Source organism: Lynx canadensis, chromosome D1 (assembly GCF_007474595.2).
Source record: "Lynx canadensis isolate LIC74 chromosome D1, mLynCan4.pri.v2, whole genome shotgun sequence".
Taxonomy (NCBI): Eukaryota; Metazoa; Chordata; class Mammalia; order Carnivora; family Felidae; genus Lynx; species Lynx canadensis.
In genome coordinates this window covers 43,373,878-43,379,030 of record NC_044312.2, presented here as the reverse complement: position 1 = coordinate 43,379,030, position 5,153 = coordinate 43,373,878, and positions in this window count along the sequence as shown.

Below are 5,153 nucleotides of genomic sequence, written 5' to 3'. Positions count from 1 at the left end.
ATTAGTCCCGCACAGGTCTATGAATACTGTAGAGATAGCGGTCTACCTTCTGTCTCCTAACACAACTGTGCACACATATTTTTGCTACTTGCAAAAAGTTCATAAAACATGCAACAAGAGGAAATCACATTAAATCACAGTAACCTATAATACAGAAAGTTTTTAATAATTTTGTTAATATTTGGAAGTACTTTTTTAAATTTTGTGATCCATTGAGAGGAAATGTTATTAAGGAAATTAACCAAAAAATTGGGATTGGTTGGTAAGATTGTTTTTATATATATTGAGAGAGGGACTGAGGGGCACAGAGAGTGAGAAAATATCCCCACGCTGTGAAATCGGTTGCACTTTTTTGCTAGCCTCCTTGGGAAAATGCAGAATGACAAAAATTTCTAGGGGATAAATAATGTTTTGAAATATATTTCACTATTCCCTAATCACAGCAGTGTGTATTTCCTCTTGAAAAAGTCTGAGAGTGAGTGTGTGAGTGTGCGCATGCATGTGAGGAGAGAGAACAAAGACAGATATTCCCATCCCTCCCAAAAGATTTGTAATTTTTGAGGAGTTCTTGAACCTGGAGAAAAAAAAGCAAGAAAAAGGCCATGTTTTTCAAGGCTGAATGAGATCCAGGGTTCTCTCTTTCTTACCTTTCATCATTGTGAGAAGCTGATTTGAAGTAAAGGCTGGGCTAAGCAGAAGTGAATATTGAAGAAAACTGTCCCTTAGTGGCTTTAAGAGGAACAGTACAGATGGTTATTTTGACTGTTACCTTTCACAGCTTTGGTTTATATAAATCAGTTGCTATAAGGGAGGCAATTCATCCCATTTCCTTTTGTTGCCGTTCCCTCCCTGCTTTTGAGAGGCTACTACTTCTCTCTGAGGGACAGAGGAGAGAAGTTCCCTCCCTAGAACCTTTGACCCTAGGAGGTTGCTTAAATGCCTATTTTCAGGAAAACTAAGATGGAGCCTGAGGGTGTATGATTAGTACTCCACTTAGGAATATTACACTCATGCTGTGGGGGCTGCATCTCCCAGAAAACGAGGAAGGGGGGGCAGGAACCTATGAGGAGCTCTGTTCTGTATGTCAGGTGCTTGCTCTCAAAGCTGGAACAGGGACTAATCTACATCCAGACCTCCCTAATCTAGGGAGCTATATTCCAAGGCACCTGACGGAGCTATGGCTTCATTGAACAATGGGAACATTGAGTCCTGGATGTGTGCTTAGCTGGGTGCTTGGTGATAAAGAGGATCCCAGGACTCATGAACTCACTTCTCCATGCTTTACGATGCCTAGAGTCCTCAGACAGCCCCATTAATTTTCCCGTCCTTCTGTGGCTCCACTATGAACCTGACAGGAGTGCCTGATCTCAACTATATCTAAAGGCAGCTGACACCCTCTGTGACTCTTTTTAAAGAAGCCACAGGAAAGCTCCAGAGCATGAGGGAGCAATTATGGATTCATTCTAAGGGTTGTAGGAGCCCAAGGTAGCATTGTGCCCCAACCCACACATTGAGAGGTAAATGAAAGAGGTCACACTGTCTAAACCCCAGCTTTCAGATTGTGAGTTTGTTAGCTGAGACCTTTGCCCATTCTCTGCTGTGATTTTTGCCAGGTTGGGGTGCTGCAGGTAGTGACACTTGAGACGTGTTACTATTGTGGGACATGACCATGGTGGCGGGGGGGGGGGGTGTCTTGGAACCCTGAGTGTGAGAAACGTATGAAATCTCCACCCTGGATTACATCCAATGTGTCTGTTTTCCAACATCAGTTTTCCCTTACCAATTTTAAAGTTAAAAAACCTTATAGGGTTTTTCCTGGCCCTTTCGCTTATTACTGTCTCAAACGTGGATTTTCTCTCAATCTTATGCTAGATTTTTATTGTTCCCTACTTAAGTCTCTACTTTTCCTCTCATCCCTCTCTTTTTGCCCTTCTCTCAGATGCTCCCTCTCTCTTTTGTTGTCATCCTGTTCATGTACTTAACAACAGTGCTAGTGAACACTTGTGCAAGGCCCTGGTACAGTTTCTCCCCCAAGACAGACACTTTGTTTTGCAAACAAGGTAACTGAGGGGTCTCCAGGTGTCTGGGCTGGTAAGCAATGGGTCTGGGACTCAAACTCATTAGCTGGGTCTCAGGAACTGGGCTCTCCATGACAGCACTATATTACTCTCAACTGTCTTGTCCCCTTTGGGTCTTAATGAACAGCAGAAGCTTTGTGCCAATTCTATGAAATCGAATTTTATACCACCTGAGAGTAATTTTGAAATATACATGAAATGTTGTCTGTTGCCTCCTCTATCAGCATGCCATATTGTCTACAACTTGGCCACTGTTCCCCAAGGATTATCTTCCTCCTGGATTCATGTGTACGTTCAGTTAAAGTAAGGGAAGTTTACTTTGTGTAGGCGCTGTTTGAACCTCTTTTTTTCTCTCTAGCTGCCCACAGTGTCACTGGAAGCCTTTTTGGCTCGAACTCCATTTCTCCTTGGCATTGCTTTCCCTAAGTTCCTCGCTAGTCCTGATGCTTCTCTTGTCCCACATTCAGTTTTATTTATTTACCTGGACATTACTTTCCTCTTCTTCTCTTCCTGTTAACACAATCCCACATACCTCCTGTCTTATTAGACATGATCTCCTTACATGTTTGTGGGATCAATCAGAACAGAAGAAACTTCATTCTAGTTATTTGCTTTTTTTTTAAGTTTATTTATTTTGAGAGAGAGAGAAAGAAAATGGGGTGGGGACAGAGGGAGGGAGAGAGAATCTCAAGCGGGTTCCATGTTGTCAGCACAGATACTGATGCAGGGCTTAATTTCATGAACCATGAGATCATGACCCAAGCTGAAATCAAAAGTCAGATGCTTAATACCCAGACACCCCACACTCTAGCTGTTTTGAAATGAAGTCATGCCATAGGAATAGGACTGAACATTTTGAGAACCCTCACCTTTTGCCTTGTCCTCCTCCCCTTAAGATCTTTTTTTTTTTTATGTTTTTATTTATTTTTGAGTGAGAGCAAGACAAAGTGCAAGCAGGGGAGGGACAGAGAGAGAGAGAGAGAGAGAGAGAGAGAGAGAGACAAAGAATCTGAAGCAGCCTTCAGGCTCCAGGCTGTCAGCACAGAGCCTGATGTGGGGCTTGAACTCATGAACCACGAGATCATGACCTGAGCCAAAGTTGGACACTTAACCGACTGAGCCACCCAGGCACCCCAGGATCTTACATTTTTATTGCTAGGTCTCACGCAAGAGCAGCAGTTCCCATTTCTTATTATGGGATATTTAGATGATCAACTCATCTCATGTCGTGAATGTGAAGAGCAAGAACAGAGCCCTGGAATGTGGGTAGAGACACTCCAGACATTTACACCGGGATCTGGACTAAAGGAGAAGGACTTCAGTGTGATTCTATCAGGCATCATGGTTCAGTAGAACAAGAGGAGAGGTGAATATAGGGACACAGCCAGTGGACCGTGGCAAGGACAGGATCTTCTCCTTTAGAACAAACTCTTAATATAGACACTAGATGTTAGCAAATAAATGACATGTCTCTGAGCTAGCATCAAAAACCTTCATGATACAGGAGAGCTGGAGGTCACAGGAACTAACCTGATTGTCCCTTCAGTGTATGGGTGGCACAGGGACCATGAGAATAGAACACCACTGTCTGAGGGTGGGGCCAAATTTCTCTCTCTTCAGTCCACACTCACTGGTAAGGTCCAGAGTCCAGTAGTGCGATTTTTCCTCCATATCCTTGGCAGTGCCTGGCATGGGTCTGTTTTGTTGTTTTGGTTTGACTTTAATGTTAGCTATTCCCCTGGGTGTGTAGTTGGATCTCGTTGTGGTTTTCATTTGCATTTCCTTAATATGATGTTTAGCTAATGTAAACTAGATGTAAATTAGATGTAAACTAAGTTTAGCATCCTTTCCTATGCTTATCTGCCCATTGTGTATTTTCTGGGGTGAAGTGTCTGTTGAATCTTTTGCCTACATTTTAATTGGATTGTTGCCAGATTATTCAGGTTTGAAATTTTTTAACAGATTTTTGGACAGAAATCCTTTATCAGGTATATAATTTACAAATATTTATTTTTATGGAACATGATGTTGGTGTTGTAGCTAAGAAATCTTTGTGTAAATCAGAGTCACAAGGATTTTTAATCCACATCTTCTAAAAATGTTTAAAATTATTTTACATTTTACATCTCTATGATTCATTTTGAATTAATTTTTACATAAGGGGTAAACTCAGTTGGAAGTTAAGTTTTTCTTGTATTTGCATGCTCCATTATTCCAACATCATTTGTTGCAAAAACCTATCTCCATTGAGTTGATTTTACACCCTTGTTTGAAAGTCAACCATCCATATTTGTGTGAGTCTATGGACTCCAGTTTATGGACTCTATTCTGTTCCATTGATCTATGTGTGTGTCTCTTTACCAACACTACATTGTCTTGATTATCATAGCTTTATAGTCAGTTTTAAAATTAGAAAGTATGAAAAAAATAAAATTAGAAAGTATGGTTCTAACTTTATTCTTTTTTTTTCAAAAATTATTATTGCTTTTAGTTACTTTGCCTTTCCACATAAATTTTAATAGCAGCTTATCTAAACTACAAACATCCTACTGAGACTTTTGTAGGAATTGTGTCATATCTATCGATCAAATTGAAAGGAATTGACATGTTTCCTATGTTAAGTCTTCCAACTACACCCCCCCCCAAAAAAAAAGATCTCTCTCTCCATTTATTTTGGTCTTCTTTGATTTCTTTCATTAGGACTTTATAGATTACACCATACAGATTTCGTATGTTTTGATAAATTTTCCTACATTTTTTTTTCTTTCTCTTTTTCTTTCTTTCTTCTCCTTTAACATAGTGCAAATGGTTACCTTTACTTTGGCTTTCAAATAATACACTGATGGCATATGGAAACGTGTTTTTGTTGTTGTTGTTTGTTGTTATTGTTGTTGTTATTGTTTCTTTTATATAAACTTTTTATTTTGGACTTGAAGAAAAATTACATGGATACTTCTGAGAGCTCCTGTACACCCCTGAATTTGTTTTCTAGGGCTGGCATAGCAAAATATCACAAACTGAGGGGCTTAGAGCAAGAGAATCATATCGTCTTACACTTCTGGAGCAACTAAAATC